General features: G+C 50.0%; 1 long non-coding RNA gene across 1 annotated transcript; it reads right to left on the bottom strand.

Annotated features, from left to right (window-relative positions):
• Positions 1-973: 973 nt before the first annotated feature.
• On the bottom strand, positions 974-18,806 carry LOC123933410. Its single transcript, XR_006816596.1, has 7 exons — positions 18,709-18,806; positions 14,550-14,657; positions 13,818-13,906; positions 11,361-11,459; positions 9,004-9,137; positions 1,884-2,045; positions 974-1,319 (listed from the first exon to the last, which is right to left on the bottom strand). It is a non-coding gene; the product is annotated as an uncharacterized LOC123933410 (long non-coding RNA).
• Between the last annotated feature and the right edge of the window lie 1,110 nt (positions 18,807-19,916).

Here is a 19,916-nt window from a genome sequence, read left to right as displayed (position 1 = left end):
TCCTGGAGTCCCTTCGTCCGGCTCTTTGGACATGGATCTCGGTATTGCTGGGACGGGGTATTACAGGTGTGCGTGAGTCCCAAGTCAGCTAACTTCAGACGTGAAGGTGATCCAGGTGGCCCGAGTGCACGTGCCCTTCAAGAGCCGAGCCTGGTACCTGGCTGGGTGCAGAAGAGGAAGCGGGAAGGTGCGAATCAGGAAGCCTGAAGAGGTAGGGAACGCCGCACTGGCATGGAGATGGAGGGTCCACGTGGAGAGGAAGACGAGCGGCCTCTAGAAGCGGAGAGCGCCCCGCAGTGGACAGCCAGCGAGGACATCAGGGACCGCTTTCTGCCGGTAACAGGAATGCGCCTGGAAGAGGATCCTGAGCTCCCGGAAAAGAGCGCAGCGGCCCCGAGACCCCTCGCCTTCAGTCTGAGCAGGGACTCTGGCAGCACCGGGCTGAAGCTCTGATCCAGAGAGCCGGGACCTGATAGGTGGGTGTTGTTTTAAGTTGTCCATTTGTTAGGCAACCACAGAAAACGAGTACAGAGCATTTCTTAAAGTGAAATCAAAGGTTATCTGCATTTGAAATCTTGATTCTTTCAACAAAGAGGTATTGCCCATCAGGGGCAGAACTGCTCCAAACTTTGGGGGGGGGACAGCAGGGAACAAGTAAGCCACAAAGTCCCTGCCCTCTTGGTGCTGACATTCTGTGGAGGTGTGTGTTGGGGGAGGCAGGTGAGAAACGAAGGGATAGGTTAAACGCATGTGTATCTGGTGATCTGTGGACGCTACGGAAGAAGGGCAGAGAAGAGGGCAGACGGGAGGAAAGTGTGTGTGTGTGTATGAAAATATGGCTCGGGATACACTTAAAGGGAATGAGTCACACGGGGAACTAGGAAAAGAGCATTCCAGGCAGAGGCGCTAGCAGGTGCAAAGGCCCTGAGGCAGGGCCATTCCTGGTGATTATGAGGAGATTTTAGGGCTGAGGTCAGGAAGATAATAGCATCCAGATCTACAATGCTTCATTCTGCCATGTTGGAGGGAAGTCCTCTCTCCACCCTCCCACGCTTGCCAATACCTGTTAAGATCAGATACAACATGTTTTATCAGCTGGATGGACGGTAACTGGGAATCCTTCCTGACCTCCATTGGTCATGTGTACCTCCTTTCCTCCTGGGGAAGGTCTATCCCCAGGACATGCATCTGTGTCTGTTACAGAGAAGAAAGCTTGACATTTCCGTCCCTATCTCCCAGGACGTGGGGCACAGAGAGGCTGTCTCCAGGCTTCTCATTCCAGGACCTTGCTGTGGCCGTACGTTCTCGTTTTCCCTCTCCTGCCGGAGATACGTAATCAGAATGCAGTGAGTGAGGCTGGTGTTCCACAGGAATAACCTTGAAATCTACTTGTACATATATTTGCAACATTTGGGACTTTATTCTTAGCCACAGATTACTTGGTGACGCACCTCACAACTGCTCGCAGCACCATACCTTGGTTGAGAATTGCTGGCAGAGTGTGGGCACTGTGTGGTGTGTGTGTGTGTGTGTGCGTGCGTGCGTGCACGTGTGAATGGGTGAGAGAGAGGGCAGACTAGCATGACTCTTCTCCCCCAGAACCACAAGGTTGCTTCTTAGATAGTGGCTATTTCAGACTGCTTCAGTAAACAGGACCGAGATGCTCTGTAACGTTAGAAGTGGAATCTCTAAGAACCCACATTAGGTGTCCTCGGGGGGCCTTCCCTTTGCAGCCGGCTGGGACCCTTTCTGTGAGGTCTTCCCCAAGAACTCTCCTGGATGGGGGCCCCAAGAAGTCCCTTGCCAGCAGCTGAGTGAGTGCCTTGGACCCCCTGGTCCTAGCTGTGTGAAGACCGAGGCAGAGATCAGTGTTAAGCCCCTACCAGCTAAGGAACACCAGAAGCCAGGAGAGAAGTCTGGAACGCGTTCATCCTCGCAGCCCTCAGAAGGACCTGACTCTGTCTGCAGCTTGATCTTAGACTCTGGTCTCCAGATCTGTGAGACAATACAGTTCTGTTGTTGAAATCACCCGGTCTGTGGCAGTCCTAGGAGATGAACACACGGAGAAATACAAGTAGTTGGGAAGAGGGAAGGGCAGAGTTGGGGGTTGGGTGGGGGATGTGTCAAGGACATAAAGGAGACGGGTCTGGCATGGGATCTAGAACATCAGCTCCCCAATCATAGGAAGGGGAGTTACAGAATGGGAGCAACTTGCAGGAGAAAGTCCAGGCTTGGGGATCAGACTTGGATTCAAATCCTGATTCCCCTGTGTGATCTTAGGCGGCTTACTTCACTTCTCTGCGCCGCTGAGCACCCATCATTCCTAAAAGCCTCATGTTACAAATCAAGAATTTATTCTGAAGGCCCACTGGGTAACATGGAATGCTATCAGGAGCCTAACATAAAACAGAACTCCATTACATGTTTTTACAGACGTTTGGTGAGAACAGGACTGCAAGACCCTTATTATACAGCTACAAGGTGATTGTTTCCTTTGGGGCATCTTTTCTTCGATGGGCAGGGCTGCCTGCGGCATTCAAGACCGGAAATCTCCAGCCCCATGGACCGACAGCGTCGCCTTCTTTTCTTGGTGACTCACCCCGCGTTGGGAAAGTCGTTCTGCATTCTGCCTTCCAGGAGTCCTTGGAACCGTGTTCAAAATTAGGGTCACCTGTCTGGAATGGATCAATGTCATTCTGACATACGTGAACGTTTCTGAATGCCACAGAAGTTTTTGAATGGCAAGTGCCGGGTGGCACAGTTTCCATGGTGACGTGGGAAGCCCACGCCAGCACTGACGGTGCTAGGAGGCGGCTATTAAACACTTGTGGGTTTTTTGTTTTGTTTTTTTTTTTAACTTGGGAGACTTCTTTGTAGGGAGAATAGTCCAAAAAATGCGTAGGGTCATCACTCTAGGTGATGTGAGTTTGGGGTTCTCGTGTCCTCAGCAGCTTAGGTAGCAAGCCTCATGTGTGTGTCTGTGTGCCTGTTTCCTTGTATGTATCTGTGCGTGTATATGTACGTCCCTGTCTCTGAGTGCATGGGGTTGTGGATTTGGACAGGTGTGTGCATATGCCTGTGTGTGTCTCTGTGTGTATGCGTGTGTATGCATCTGTGTTCAGCTGTGTGTGTGCACGCGGTTACTCCTTGCTCCCAGAAACAAAGTGGACGTCACCGATCAATTTCATCAAGCCCCATACTCCTCTGCGGCACGTCTCCCTATGCTAGCCACGAACCGGGCTTGACCACTAGAGGAACCCGAGGTGCATTTCCAGGTCCCCAGTGTCAGGGTCAAGGTGCTCAGACCGACATCTCATGTTTTCAGAGCCTTGCTTTATTCCCTGCCAGAAACTTTCTGCCTCGAGCAATTCCCTGAGCTCTAAAAATGCCCATTCCTCCCTGAGCTTTTGAAGTTTTCTTCTCAGCTGACAGGGGACTTGTTAAGCATCTGCTTTCTGGAATCAGCCTCCATGGGTTTAATTCCTGCTCTGCCATCTGAGTCGGGCAGCTCCAAGCCCCTCATTCAACGACAGAGCTTCACCTTCCTCATCTGGAATTCGCAGAGGCTCATCCTAACACTTACTTCACAGGGGTGACAAGGGCAAAACAAGATCACCCAGGTAAGGTCCCCAGCCCAGAGTCAGCCCCAAATGAGCTCCGTGAGTGAAAGTGGCAATGACTGTTGACTGTGTTCTGACATTGCATGCGGCCGTCTCAGTGGGGGGGGGGGGGGGTCACCTTTACCTGCTTTGCACAAGGTGGGAGGTGCCGCCACCATCTGCCTGCATCTCCAGACGGGAGGGGACCAAAGTGTGCCTGAGCTGGGAGCCTGGGTGCTCCTGAGGGCAGAGGCTCTCGGCCAGTGTGTGCAGGATGAATGGGGAGCGGGGAAGGGCTGAGACGCCACTGCATCTCTCTCTTGCAGGCCTGGGGTCAGCATTGAGGGTCGGGGACCAGGAAAAATACTGGTCCAGGAGGTCAGGGACCAGCTCAACACCTGCCTGGTGGCTGCCTGTAGGGCCCTCAGTGGCCAGTTGCAGAGGGCAGGTGTTTCAGCCTCAGCTGTACTGATGTTTTGGACCGAATGATTCTCTGCTGTGGGGCTGTTTTGTGCTCTGCAGGTGCTTAGCACCCCCTGAGCCTCTGCCCATCAGATGACAGGAGCAGCCCCCACACCAGTCATGGTAACCAGAAAGGTCTCCAGGCATCGCCGGATATTCTCCAGAAGATGCTATGAGGCCAGTTGAGAACCACTGGGTCGTGACTCTAATGGTCAGCTGTGCTCCCAGATCTCGGCTGGGCAAAAACCACGTGTCAGTAAGGTAAAAGCTGGGAAAGGTGTCCTTCCACCTGTAGAATAAACCAATAATCTGCAATTTTCAAGGCTTGGCATGGGGGTTGCTGAGATTCATCCCACATCCTATCCAAAATCTTAGGCACGAACTTGGATCTATGGGGACAAGGACAAAGCCTAGGAGCTCTCGACCAAGGTAATGTCCCCTTTGTGTTACCAGGTAAGCAGGGACTGGGTCGTGTTGGGAGGGGGAGGAAAAAGGGGGAGGAGACGACTTGGGACATTTCTGGGATTTGGGAGACTGTGCAGTCTGGTCTGGGGTCAGGCTGACACCTAGGGCACAGGCTTATGTGGCCAACAAAACCTGCATCTTCCCTTTTTCCCTTCCTTCACTGAATAATTCAGCTCTGTGGGCCCGAACTTTTGTCAGATCCTCCCGAAGGCCTCTCTGACACCTGTCCTCTCCAGCTGCCTTAGGGTCCTTCTCTGGTTTTCCCCCAACCCATGCTTACCCCATCACCGTCCCTAACATAGCAGGTTCTGCCTGACCAAAGAGCCACGGCCTCTGCTATCTGGTCCACTTTAGTGCGCCCAGCACCTAGCAAGAGGACCTGACACAGAGGCCTCTTTGCTCCCTGCAGTTGGCTGATGGCCCACCAGGCCCTAAGCCCGCCGGCCAGGCACAGCGGCCATCAGACACGACTACACCTCCCGGGGGAGACAGAGCATTTCCAGCCCCGGAAAGGGCCGCGAGGGGTGTCGGTGCATCACAGAATGGGGACATCTAGTCTGCTGGTCAGGGTTGAGGTTCCCTGTCCCCATAGAGGGACCAGTCATCCCAGTTCACCCAGAACTGAGGGGTTTCTTGGGACAGGGAACGTCAACGTTGAAACAGGCAAAGTGCTGGACAAATCGGGACGAGATGGATATTCTAGTGCGTGCACCTGCCCGGAAGATTGACTCTGGCACACAGTTTACATCCTGGAACAACGTGCCAAGGCAGAGTTAACAGCCCATTTAACAGGTGAGAACCAGGCCCCAAAGGTGAGTGGGGCCAGGGTGGGAACCGGAACCCTAGAAACTGGGAGCTGGACCCAGGGACTAAACAAAGGCAGTGACCATTTAAGGGGTTCTTTCCCATGCGAGGGTCCTGAGTTTATCTCCATTGAGCTCCTGGAATCTTTAGAAGAATCTGAGGGTCTGGGTGGCCCCCAGGCCAGGAAACGAACCACTAGCTCAAAGGATGTTAGATTTTTCCTTTGGATCCCCACTCAGCCTTGAGAAGCAGAAGCCATGAATACCATACCTGTTTTACCATAGAGGAAACAGACCCAGAGAGTCATCGATGTGCTCAGGATCACACAGCGATTGACAGCACGGCGTGGATGAACTCACGATTTTCCACTCGTAATCCATTGCTTTGTTTGAGTTCTGCGTTAACACAAAGGCTCTAGAGTTCAAATCATGGCTCTCTGCTGTAACCAGCTCTGTGACCTTGGCTAAGTCATTGGACTTTCCCAAGCCTTGATTTTCTCAGCTGTAAAATGGGTATAACTTGTACACTTCGGGTTTGAGGCCTCAGTGAGATGGTCCATGTAGCGAGAGATCTTAATAGTACAGGAGAAAGCTCCCAAGGACACAGTAGCTGTGTCTAAACGCCGCACAAGTACATTTTCCTTTGCAGGGCCAGGTACGGGGGCTGGAACCCGAGGGATCCATCATCTCACACCCTCATGGCCAGAATCAACCTCCAGGTTCTAGGTTCTCAGAAGCTGCCCAACTTCCTGGGAACCACGCATCCCTCCTCCCTCCCAGGAGCCCAAATTCCAAGAAATGCAGCTAAAATTGGCCCTCGAACAGCTTTTGCAGAGCACGTCGCGGCTTTTTTTGGGTCTAGAGAGCCGGTTTCCATGATGAAAGTGGCACAGAAGGAGAGACCCAGCTAAAAACAGCCACCGCCCAGACTGCTTGTTCGCAGGGTGCCGCCCCCCCAGCCTCTTGCGGGGTTTGGACGCCTCACTTCCGCCGCCGCCCGTCGCCGCTAGGTGGCAGCATCGCAGCGCGCGGCGGGGACCGCGGCCCGGGCCATCGGCCGACAGCCGCTCCTGCAAATGCTGCCCATAAAACACGCACCAGCCACAAAATTCTCCACTGAATCATTTCCCTTTCATTTGGGGGCATTTGTGTGCTTTGCAGGAGCTCCGCGGAAGGGTCTCTTCGACGGGCCGACCTCGTGCCGCCCAAGCACCGCTCGAGACTGCTCCCCGCGCCCCGGGTGTCCCTGACGCAAGCCGATCCCCCCACCAGCCCACCGGGCTGAGCAGGTTCATCGGGCCTCGGGTCCCACGTCATAGCAGAAGTTTGGAATTTTCCAGGACGCGTGGCCTAGCCCCGGGGGAGGGGAACGCCCCCATTTGGGGCCTGTGGTCCTGCCCTGCAGGGCTCCTGGCTCCCCTCCGTGGGCCCCGGGATGGAGTTTTGGCTCAGGAGTGTGGCTGCCTTGCTCTTAGGTCACTGGAGTGTGTGGGGAACAGGGCCACAGTGAAGAGTAAACGAGCCGCCATGTGAACAGGCCGGTGCCTGCCGCATCACAAGGGTTCCCAGTACGAACTACTTGTCATGTTTCCTCCGCATCCCCTAATGGCAGCCCCACAAAGAGTAACTCGGTGGGTCTCACCGCCCTTGTTTCAGAGGCAGGAGGGGGAGGTGGGGGTCACCTCCAAGGCCTTGCTTCTCAAAGCCTAGTTCTAGGCCGGCAGCGGGCGACACAGGTACCCTCCTTAGAAACGGGGTCTTGGCTCCATCAAGCCCACGGAGCCAGACCCTCCCTTCACAGCACCCACAGGGGCTTCATGGCACCCTGAGGTTGGAGGGCACGGCTCCAAGGCACCTTCCAGCCTCGCAGGGCTGGGATTCCACCCCCAAGTCCCAGGTGAGTCCTGTCTCCCAGATTCCCATCCATCAGAACAGCGACCTTCAGGCAAGCCCTGCGTTTGAACATTTTCTCTTGCTTTTCTGGAATGCTTTCTGCAGCTGCCTGGGTGCTCTGGTGTGACGGGAGGTGACAGGCTGCGGTGGGCCTGGCTGTGCTCCATGCACTCCCCCAAGCTCCCAGATCTGGCTCACCACCTGCCTGCAGATCCTGCTGGCTCCCTCCCGCCTGGCCACAGCAGTCTCCATCCTCCCAGTGACTCTGAGACCAGGAACTGACTTTGTCTGTGAGTCCCCCACTCCCCACCACCCCGCCTGACCCTCAGCCCTGCAGATCCCTTGGCCAGAGCGTTTCCTCACTCGGACTCCCTGTCTTCCACAGCTCTCTGGGGAACCATCCCCACGTCTGCCTGGCCCCTTGCCTGTCTCCCCTCCCCAGCTCCCGATCTCCCCTGACTAGCTTCTTTCCACTTTGCTCCCCACAAGCGGGCCTCCGCGCCGTTCACTGCACGCTCCAAAGTCCCGCACCCACTTGCCACTCCTGTTCCAAGGTCTGCTCCCCCTCGCTTGGTGCTGAAGGCCTCCCATGGCCTCCCTGATTTACCCTGTGTGCCCCACCTCCGCCTGCCTGCCCCTCTTGCTCCAGACCAGCGGCCGGCTCGCCATGGCCCCACGCAGCCCACAGCCTGTTGCTGGAGATAAACTGGTCTGGCACACGGCAGGCCTGTTTACAGACCAACAACCACATGGTGGGAGAGAGCTGAGAGACCACACGGTCTGCAAAGCCTCAAATATTTACTCTCTGGCCCTTTGCACGCTCCAGCCTCTGACCTCCCCCGAGTCCTCTCTCATTTCTGCCCGCAGTGACCCTGTCCACCTTGGAAGGTCCGGCTCCAAAGCAGCAGCACGGGGCATTCCTCGGATGGCATTGACAGGGACCCTGCCGTGTGCCGGGATGGTGTCCCTGTTCCTGGGGCGCTCACGAGTGACTAACCCAGCTGGCTGGGATCTGAAGCACCTCGAGAGCTTTTAAGGTGACAGCTCGAAGCCCCTTGTTTTATTATTGTAGTGTTTGGATGGGCTAGGGCCAGCTGCCTGCCCCGATTCCCTAGCACTGTGCCTAGCAGGTGTCTGTCCCACACAGAGGGTCACGGTCACATCATGAGAGGCACACACTGTGGGTCCTTATAGTCCACTTGGATGAACAAATGAATCTCTCTCCTCCCCTGGGTCTGTTTCTGAGTTCTCCCGCGGGTCTGGACGCCCATCTCCCCCCGTGCTCCTGGCATCTGCCGGCCAGATGCTACTTGACAGTGCGCCTCAAACTTTCACAGGCACCACGAGAATCACCCAAGGGCTTGTCAGGATGCAGACGCGGATTCTCTGGGTCTGGGAGGGAGCCCAACCAAGACTCTGCATTTCTAACGTGCTCCGGAGGCTGCTGAGCCACAGGCCCACAGTCGGAGCCGCAGAGATGGGTTCTCACCTGAGAATCCCGTGGGGGCTTTTGCGTGCCCGTGTCTGGGTCCTACCCCAGACCAACTGAATCATGCGTGTCTCCGGGTGCTTTTGGTGGGCAGCCACCGCCACCAGCCCAGGAGCATGTAGAAAGGCAGGTGGACAGGTTCTGCTCCAGAGCCGCGGAAGCAGAAACACTAGGAGTGAGGCACAAGAACCACCAAAGCCACGAGAGCCACGAAAACCACAAGAAACCATAAGAACCCTGAGAACCACGGTCCTAGGCATGCCTGACCTTAGCTCCACCCATCAGCTCCTACCTGGTCTTCCTGCCTCTGGCCACGCTCATCCAGCTCATTCTTTATTTGGTCTGGATAGTACCGATCCAGAAATGACGATTTGTCTAGAGGCCTCTTCTGCTTAAAACATTCCTAGGCTCCTGTTGCCATCAAACCTGTGGAAGAAGAGAGGCTCTTTGAGGTCTGAACCTTCCCAGCTCTCCTCCTCCAGCAGCCCGGGCCCTGTCCCCGCCGGCCCCAGCCCAGCCCAGGGACATGGAACCATGCGTAGTCCCCAAAGTCAGAACGCTTTTCCTCCTTCATGTTGGTGTTAAAAGTGCCTGGTCTCAGGGGCACCTGGGTGGCCCATTTGGTTAAGCAGCTGCCTTCAGCTCAGGTCATGATCTCAGGGTTCTGGGATCGAGCCCCGCATCAGGCTCCCAGCTCGGCAGAGAGCTTTGCTTCTCTCCCTCTGCTGCTCCCCCTCCTTGTGCTGTCTCTCTCCCTCTCTGTCAAATGAACAAATAAAATCTTAAAAAAAGTGCCTGGTCTTGAAGGACAAAAGTCAACAAAGGGAGTTCTTAGGGACGGGGGCTCGGTTCTGCTGACCAAGGCAGAGACGGAAATCAGGCCTTTTTGGTGATCTGAAAAGAGCTGGTTCCCTGACCTTCCCTGTGCTAACTCGAAAGCCCACTTGGGCAGAGCACCTGCTGCCTTGCTTCCGGCAAGTGTTTTGGGGGGAAATCTCCGGTTCCTTTACTTCCTGTTCACCTTACCCTTCAAGCTGGTAGCAGACGTTTTGGGGCACACATGTAGGGAAAAGCCATCCACCCAATTGCGCAACCTCTAGCTTTGTTTCTCTACCACCCCTAAGCTCCAGAAGTTTGAAACCTTGTCTGTCCATTGGAATCCCAGGGAGCTTGTAAAAAAAAAAAAGCTGACATCTGGGGCCTGTGCCCAGAGAGTCTGTTTTAATTGGTTTTGGGGGGCAGCCCAGGCGTTTGTTTTTTTTTTAAAGAACCTCACCCCTTACTCCTGGTGATTCCAATGAACAGCCATGGCTGAGATCTGAATTTGGCTAGTGACCTGTTCTTTGAGTCCAGAAAGCCCATTTGATATGCGATGGAAGAATGATTTGCTGTGCCTGAGAAATTCGGGGCCCGGGTCCAGCTGCCTGAACCCCACCCCAGTGCAGGCGCCAATTCAACACAAAGCTGGGCTCCTGATCTTGGGGGCGTTTGTCCCCAGGGGGCAGTGGCTGGATCTCGCAGTAACTGCATCCCACACATATTTACTCTTAATCTCTAAGGACACTCGGCCAGGTAAGAGACTTGGTATCTCAGACTGGTGAACCAGGGTGTGGAGAACTTTCTGGAAGCTCCCCTCCATCAGCAACTCCAACCTGTGCTAAGTGCTCTTCATCCAATTCCTTATTAAGTCACCCCAGGAGATAGACATATTCTCACTGAATAGGAGCTCAGAGAAGCAAAGTTACACGACTAAGGTCACACAGCTCTTAGAGACCAACGAACCTGGACTTCGGATCCATTTTAAAAATAACCCCCGGGGCACCTGGGTGGCTCAGTGGGTTAAGGCCTCTGCCTTCAGCTCAGGTCGTGATCTCAGGGTCCTAGGATCGAGCCCCGCGTCGGGCTCTCTGCTTGTCAGGGAGCCTGCTTCCTCCTCCTCTCTCTCTGCCTGTCTCTCTGCCTACTTGTGATCTTTGTCTGTCAAATGAATAAATAAAATCTTTAAAAAAAAAAAATTAAAAAAAAAATTTTTAAAATAACCCCCAACTCTACTTCTCTAGGCCGCTCTAACCTTCATCTCCAACATGGAGCAAACATTAGGAAAAAAAAAAAAAAAAACCCAACACAACAGAACTTAATTTGAACCCAAGAGATCCGCAACTTAGCATCGGGCTCTCTGCATGCAAATTTCCCCTTTGCAGTTTCAGCTATCAGGAGAGAGTCTAATCCTCGCCAGAGCACGCCTTCGAGGTTGTGTTGGTAAAAATTACTTTATGTAATGAACTCTTAGATCAATTCTTATTGAAATGAGCTGGAATTAGATTTTTGCTCTTCCCATATGTAATGATTTCAATTCAGTGATGAATTACCCGAGTCAGCAGCAAGCTGACATTTCAATGCGGCGCACACCGTGTGAAACCTGCTTGTTTGCTGGCCCTTTGCGCAGCGAAAGCAGACCCACCGGAGTGCATTTTTTAATTTAGCGGGGTTGTTTGACAGAGGTGGGTTCCCCCCCCCCTTTCTTTATTCAGGGGATATTTGCCATTTTACCATTTAGATTCATTTCTTTTCAAAATCTCTCCTGGGTCACGGTGTCAATATGACCGATCATACAGGTACACGGATACCTCATCCGCATGTGTGACTTACCGCACCCCTGCAATCGCCTCCCTGCACGCTTTCTTCATCTTTGAAACCGAAGGACCGCATCAGGTCACCGTTTGCCCAAATCCTCCAGATCTTGAGGTGCTAAGAACAAAATGCGAGAAATGTTGGATTTAGCAAAGTCAGGACCTCTGCCTTCTGAAGGCGACCTGCTCCCTCTTTCTACTCCATGTTCCCGTCCCCAGCCCGTAAAGGGAGGACTCATCCCAACACGCCTGGCCTCTCCCCGGAGTGTGGGAAGCAGCTCTGACTCCAGCTCCTGGTTCCTTAGCCCAGAGAGCTGAGGAAGGCCTGCCCGTCCGTGGATCCTCTTCTCCAGCCGTGGACACCGCAGCCAAAGGCTGAGCTGGGCGCCCACGGCAGGACTCTCCACGTGGAAAGAGGAGAATCACCTGCAGTACTTGGTGCCAAGTTGTTTGCTTGGGCACCCGTTCTCTTTGAACCGTCTCTTCCCGGTGAAGTGACCCTCTCTATCCCGAGTCATTTCTTTTTTGACTTCGAGACCGTTTTATCTGGTACTAATATGGCTACGCTACCTTTATTCTGCCAGTGTTTGCCTGATGTGACTTTCTCCATCCCTTTACCTTTCATCTTCCCATGTTTTAATGTTTTAGCTTTTGGGGGGGGGTTTGTTTTGTTTCGTTGTTTGTAAATAGCATGTAGCTGGGTTTCTCCTACTGCAGTCTGATCATCTTTTTAATTGGGATGGTTATCCCGTTTACATTCCTGTTGAACTTTCTTTCTCTTTCATCTCTCTATCCATCCTATCTATTCATCCTATCTATCTAATCTATCCATCTATCATCTATCAATTCTGTCTACCTATGTTATCTATCATTTATCTATCCATCCATCCATCCATCCTACCTATCTACCTGACCTATTACCTTCCTTCCTTCTCGTCTCTTCTTTCCTTCTTTCTTTTTCTTTCTATCCATCCCATCTGTTTACCTACCCACCTACCTATCTGATCTATTCTATCTATACCCATCCATCCATCCATTCACCCATCCATCCATCCTATCTACCTATCTACTTGTCTATCTATCATCTATATATCCTATCTATCCTATCTATCTTTTACTCATCCATCCAACCATCCTATCTACATATCTATCAATTGGTTAATCTATATATAATTTTTTTTCCTGGTCTGTAAAAATTTGAAAAATTTTTCTTATTACTTCTCTCTCTCTCTCTCTCCCGGGATGAAAGTCATAGACCTTATGTTTACTCTTTAAATAATGACCTTGGGAATTGTACCCTGCACCTGCAACTCGATGCTCTTATGTGACTATCTTAACCGTTATCACCTCCCTGACCTGCCCGAATACGCAGACACCATGGACTATTTTAACCTGAGTCACCTTCTTGCTAATTCACATGCTCTTTGGGTGTGGGTGGCCGTTCTGTTCCCACTGAGCCTGTGTACGAGGCAGATATTCTCAGTGCACAGTGACCGTCGGATGCACCGGTGCCTACTATTCTGTCCCGCCTTGCATGCCTTCCTGCATCTCGGACCTTGCTATGCGGGGTCACTCTCATTCCTCCTGAACGGTCTCCCTTAGTAGGTCTTTTATTCGGGCTACTGGTAGCTAAAGGTTTCAGTTTTTTTTTTTTTTTTAAGATTTTACTTATTTATCTGACAGAGATCACAAGTAGGCAGAGAGGCAGGCAGAGAGAGAGAGGAGAAAGGTTTCCCGCCGAGTGGAGAGCCTGATGCGGGGCTCGATCCCAGGACCCTGGGATCACGACCTGAGCCGAAGGCAGAGGCTTCAACCCACTGAGCCACCCAGGCACCACGAAACCTTTTCGGTTTCTGTTCTTCTGAAAATGCCCTTATTTAACCTTTGTTCTCGAGATAGAATTCTGTTAAATGTGCCGCCAAACACTGAATGTCCGTGTCCCCCGAAAAGTTATTTCTAAGCCTAATCCCTAAAGCGCTGGTGTTAGAGGTGGTCCTTTGGGAGGGGATTAGGTGGCGAGCGTGGAGCCCCCATGATGGGATCCGTGTCCCTCTGCCCCTCGGGGCTCCCTACCCACTCTGCCACGTGACGACACAAGGAGAAGGTGGCCGTCCATGAACAAGAAAGCGGTATTTATATTTCTAGGATATTCTTCTATTTACACTAGAGATTAGCCGAAAAACTCCCTGCTAGTTCTTGAGAGACAATGATTTGGAGTTAAACACTGACCACAACAATGCGCCAGGGAGGAAAATACGATACAGTGGAGGCTCTGGACCCTACAGCTAGACGTGCGGAAGTTGGGGGGAGGGCTGTGGAGCCAGGGGCACCCTTTGCTCCTTTCACGGAACATTCTCAAGTGTGTGATGCCGAAGTGGGTTGGGGAATCCTGTGTCTAAGCAGCCTCAGAGCTCCATGAGGCGTCCGAGGACACAGAGAGTTCATTTTTTTTTTTTTTCCTGAGCTCACCGCGTACCTGGCTTCCTCTTCGTGCAGTGCAGGAAGGATGAACAGAACAAAGTCCTCCCTCTCTTGGCATGGACGTTCTTGCGGAGGAGATGGACACTGTCAAGGAAGGCAACAGGTCACGGGGTGATTTTAGATGGTGGTCGTGTGGGGTGAGAGGGAAGGGCGTTTCTCGTGGCGCTGTGAGCTGGCGGCTGAAGGAGGAGAAGACAGCGGTGAAGGCTGGGGAAGAGGATTAAAGGGGGAACCCCGAGATGGGAAGGCCTGCGGTGGTCCCCCCTTCTCTGTGATTTCTCTTCCTGTGGTCTCAGAGGCCTGCAGTCGACCGCAGTCTGCAAGCGGAGGATTCTGGTCACGATCCCCAGCAGAAGGTCCGTGGGAGACTGATGCTGCGTCAGAGGCCTACGCCGCCCCCCTCGCTTCCTCCCGTCCTGTGGGCATTGTGGCATGTCATGTGTTCACAAGAAGCAGGGCGAGCAGGGGACAGTCAGATATTTTGAGACAGAAGGAAAGAGAGAGACACCACATTCACGATAGTGCGCTACAGGGTTATAACGGTCCCGTGTTATTGTTACTGTCGGTGACCTCTTACCGGGCTTATTTATAAATTAAACTTTATTGTACAAAGGTATGTCTAGGAAAAAACCTGGTATGTACAGGGTTTGGTGCTGGGCATGGTTTCAGGCACCCACTGGGGGTCTCAGAACGTACCCCTGTGGATGGGGGGTTCCTCTGTACTTACAACCAAGTGACGGACAGAAGTCCCGTGTCAGAGGCTGCTGGGAAGACGGCGGAGTAGCAGGACCCTGGGCTCACCTCTTACTGCGTGGCCGCCTCGAGAGCACCCGCACTGGCATAAATAACCCAGAAAACAACTTAATAACTGGCAGAACAGACGGCGAAGCAGATCCACCCCGTCCAGTCGCTCTCGGCCAGATCCCATCAAAGCGGTGCCCCAAGACCGGCCGTGTGCCAGCAGCCCGGACAAGGGTCGGCATTGCTCCAAAGTGAGTCGTGCTCCGGGGACAGGGGACGATAACCACATGCACCAGTCTGACTGTGACCCCAGGGGCAGGATGGGGGCAGGCAGCTGGTTGGACTGCAGGCCCCACCCATGGACAGAAGCTTCTCGGGGGCTGGTGCCTGCGTTTTGCTGCTCCTTCATCTCTGGTAAACACCTGCTCTGACTCAACTCAAACCCGGGGCAGCTCCGGACTGGCCCACTAACACCACAGGCGCCAGACTCTGCCCGCTACAGGCAGGAGCTATCGCAGCCTGGACTGAGGACACACACAGCTAAGCCACAGTGGTAGAGGACACCCATGTGACATATAGAAGACACCCCTGAAGCCCCATTTTCTGGTGAAAAGGAGACACTGAGCTGTAGGATCTCTTCTTCATAAAGCCGCTGCTTTCAAGTATGGAGACGCAGCTGACCTTCCAGACACAGAAACAGACGCCACAACAGACAAAATGGGGAGACAGAGGAATATGTCCCAAATGAAAAAGCGGAACAAGATCAGAGCAAGAGACATGAGCAAAATGGAGATATGTAGTATGTCCGAAACTGAATTCAAAGTAATGCTCCTAAAGATACTCGCTAGCATTGAGAAAAGAGTGCAGGGCCTTCATGAGACCCTCCGCCAAGAGACGGACAATGTAAAAAGAACCAATGAGTGCATTTTTGGGAGGAGCAAGATGGGGAAGGAGTAGGACACCTAAATTTCGAGGGGTCCCAGGAACTCAGCTAGAGACTTTCAAATCATTCTGCACACCTACAAACTCTACAGGAGATGGGAGGAGAGCAGCAACTCCATGAACAGAAAAGCCACCACTTTCTGGAAGTCATATTCTATCCCTTCATTGTAGTTAACCTGATTTTTTGTATATATGTGTTTTTCTTTCTTTATAATTTTGGTATACAGTTCCTTCTAACAAACCAAATTACACCTAAAATCTAGGGTGTGGCTCTGTTCTATTCACCAGCCCAGTCATATTCTCTTTTTTTTTTTTCCTTTCCTTTCTTTCCCCCAGTTTTGGATCTCTTCTGATTTGTTTAGTGTATATTTTTCTGGGGTCTTTGTTACCCTTTTAGCATTTTGTTCTCTCATTCATCTATTCTTCTCTGGACAAAATGACAAAAGAGAAAAACTCACTCAAAAAAAAAAAAAAAAAAAGAACAAAGGGTGCCTGGGTGGCTCAGTGGGTTAAGCTTCTGCCTTCGGCTCAGGTTATGATCCCTGCGTTCTGGGATCAAGCCCCGCATCGGGCTCTCTGCTCGGCAGGGAGCCTGCTCCCCACCTGGCTCTCTGCCTACTTGTGATCTCTGTATGTCAAATAAATGAATAAAATCTTAAAAAAAAAAAAAGAACAAGAGGCAGGACTGACTGCCAGGGGCATAATCAGTACAGACGTTAGTAAGCTGTTGGACCTGGAGTCAGAATGACGATTACAAAGATACTGGCTGGGCTTGAAGAAAGCATAGATGATACTAGAGAATCCCATTCTGGAGAAATAAAAGAACTAAAATCTAACCAAGTTGAAATCTAAAAGGATATTCATGAGGTGCAATAAAAAACGGAGGCTCTTACTGCTAGGATAAATGAGGCAGAGGAGAGAATTAGTGATACAGAAGACCAAATGACGGAGAATAGAGAAGCTGAGCAAAAGAGAGACAAACAACTACTGGACCACGAGGGGAGAATTTGAGAGATAAGTGATACCATAAGATGAAACAATGTTATACTTGGGGTCCCAGAAGAAGAAAGAGAGGGGCAAATTATAGTGAAAACTTTCCTGATCTGGGGAAGGAAACGAGCGTCAAAATCCAGGAGGCACAGAGAACCCCACTCAGAGTTAATAAAAATAGGTCCACACCCTGTCATCTAATAGTAAAACTTACAAGTCTCAAAGACAAAGAAAAAATCTTGAAAGCAGCTCAGGACAAGAGGACTGTAACATACAACAGTAGAAACATTAGATTGACAGGAGACCTATCCACAGAGACCTGGCAGGCCAGAAAGAATTGGCATGATATATTCAGAGCACTAATGAGAAAAATGTGCAGCCAAGAATATATACAGCTAGGCTGTTACTGGAAATAGGAGAGATAAAAAGTGTCCAGGACAAACAAAAACTAAAAGAATTTGCAAATACCAAACCAGCCCTACAGGAAATATTGAAAGGGGTTCTCTAAGCAAAGAGAGAGCCTAAAAGTAACAGACCAGAAACGAAGAGAGACAATATACAGTAACAGTCACCTTACAGGCAATTCAATGGCACTAAATCCTATCTCGCAATAGTTACCCTGGATTTAAATGGGTTAAGTGCCCCAATCAAAAGACACAGGGTATCAGAATGGATAAAAAAACAGAACCCACTGATATGCTGTCTGCAACAGACTCATTTTAGACCCAAATACCCCTCCAGATTTAAGGTGAGGGGCTCAAAAATAATTTACCATGCTAATGAACATCAAAAGAAAGCTGGGGTGGCAATCCTTATATCAGAGAAATTCGATTTTAAGCCAAAGACTATAATAAGAGATGAGGAAGGACACTATCATACTTAAAGGATCTCTCCAACAAGAAGATTTAACAATTTTAAATATCTATGCCCCTAACATGGGAGCAGCCAATTATATAAGCCAATTAATAACAAAATGAAAGAAACATTGGCAATAATACAATAATAATAGGGGATTTTCACACCTCCCTCACTGAAATGGACAAATCATAAGCAAAAGATCAACAAGGAAATAAATGTTATAAATGACACACTGGACCAGATGGACTTCACAGATATCTTCAGAACATTCCATCCCAAAGTAACAGAATACACATTCTTCTCTAGTGCACATGGAACTTTCTCCAGAAGAGATCACATCCTGGGTCACAAATCAGGTCTCAACTGGTACTAAAAGACTGGGATCATTCCCTGCATATTTTCAGACCACAATGCTCTGAAGCTAGAACTCAGCCACATGAGGAAAGTTGGAAAAAATCCAAATACATAGAGACTAAAGAGCATCCTACTAAAAAATTAATGGGTCAACCATGAAATTAAAGGAGAATTTAAAAAATTCATGGAAACAAATAAAAAATGAAAACAGAACTGTTTAAAATCTTTGGGATGTAGCAAAGGCGGTCCTAAAAGGAAAGTATATAGCAATACATACAAGCCTTTCTCAAGAAACAAGAAAGGTCTCAAATATACAACCTAACTCGACACCTAAAGGAGCTGCAGAAAGAACAGCAAATAAAGCCTAAACCCAGCAGAAGAAGAGAAATAATAAAGATCAGAGCAAAAATCAATGAAATAGAAACCAAAAGAATAGTAAAACAGATCAACGAAACTAGAAGCTGGTTCTTTGAAAGAATTAATAAGATCGATAACCCCCCCTGGCCAGACTTATCAAAAAGAAAAGAGAAAGGACCCAAATTAATAAAATCATGAATGAAAGTGGAGAGATTACAACCAACACCAAAGAAATATAAACAAGTATAAGAACATATTATGAGCAATTATACGCCAGCAAATTTGACAATCTGGAAGAAATGGATGCATTCCTAGAGACATATAAACTACCAAAACGGAATCAGGAAGAAATAGAAAACCTGAAAAGACCCATAGCCAGTAAGGGATTGAAGCAGTCATGAAAAATCTCCCAACAAACAAGAGCCCAGGGCCAGACGGCTTCCCAGGAGAATTCTACCGAATATTTAGGGAAGAATTAATACCTATTCTTCTGAAACTGTTCCAAAAACAGAAATGGAAGGAAAACTTCCAAACTCATTTTATGAGGCCAACATCACTTTGATCCCAAAACCAGACAAAGACCCCATCAAAAAGGAGATTTACAGATCAATATCCCTGATGAACATGGATGCAAAAATTCTTACCCAAATACTAGCCAATAGGATCCAATAGTACATTTCAAAAGGATTATTCACCACGGCCAAGTGGAATTCATTCGAGGGCTGCCAGGTTGGTTCAACATCTGCAAATCAATCAATGTGATACAATACATTAATAAAAGAAAGAACAAGAACCATATGATCCTCTCAATAGATGCAGAAAAAGCATTTGACAAAGTACAGCATCCTTTCTTGATCAAAACTCTTCACAGTGTAGGGATAGAGGGCACACAGTTCAATATCATAAAAGCCATCTATGAAAAACCAACAGCGAATATCATTCTTTTTGGGGAAAAACTGAGAACTTTTCTCCTAAGGTCAGGAACACGGCAGGGCTGTCCACTATGACTGCTGCTATTCAGCATAGCACTAGAAGTCCTAGCCTCGGCAATCAGACAACAAAAATAAAGGGCATCCGAATCAGCAAAGAAGAAGTCAAACTCTCACTCTTTGCAGATGATATGACACTTTACGTGGAAAACACAAAAGACTCCACTCCAAAACTGCTAGAACTCATCCAGGAATTCAGTTAAGTGTCAGGATATAAAATTGATGCACAGAAATCAGTTGCATTTCTACACAACAACAACAAAACAGAAGAAAGAGAAATTAAGGAGTCGATCCCATTTACAATTGCAACCAAAACCGTAAGACACCGAGGAATAAATCTAAGCAATGAGCAAAGAATATGTACTCAGAAAACTAGGGAATACTCATGAAAGAAATGGAGCAAGACACAAAGAAATGAAAAAACCTTCCATGCTCATGGATTGGAAGAACAAATATTGTGAAAATGTCTATGCTAATACCTAAAGAAATCTACACATGCACTGCAATCCCTATCAAAATACCATCAACTTTTTTCAAAGAAATGGAACAAATAATCCTAAAATTTGTATGAAACCAGAGAAGACCCCGTATAGCCAGAGGAATGTTGAAAAAGAAAACCAAGGCTGGTGGCATCAGAATTCTGGACTTCAAGCTCTATTACGAAGCTGTCTTCATCAAGACAGCATGGTACTGGCACAAAAACAGACACATAGAGGGGCTCCTGGGTGGCTCAGTGGGTTAAAGCCTCTGCCTTCGGCTCAGATCATGATCCCAGGGTCCTGGGATTGAGCCCCACGTCGGGCTCTCTGCTCAGCAGGGAGCCTGCTTCCTCTTCTCTCTCTGCCTGCCTCTCTGTCTACTTG

Source organism: Meles meles, chromosome 21 (assembly GCF_922984935.1).
Source record: "Meles meles chromosome 21, mMelMel3.1 paternal haplotype, whole genome shotgun sequence".
In the NCBI taxonomy this organism is placed as follows: domain Eukaryota; kingdom Metazoa; phylum Chordata; class Mammalia; order Carnivora; family Mustelidae; genus Meles; species Meles meles.
The sequence above is the reverse complement of the archived record's forward strand: the minus strand, read 5'-3'. Positions and strand labels throughout refer to the sequence as shown.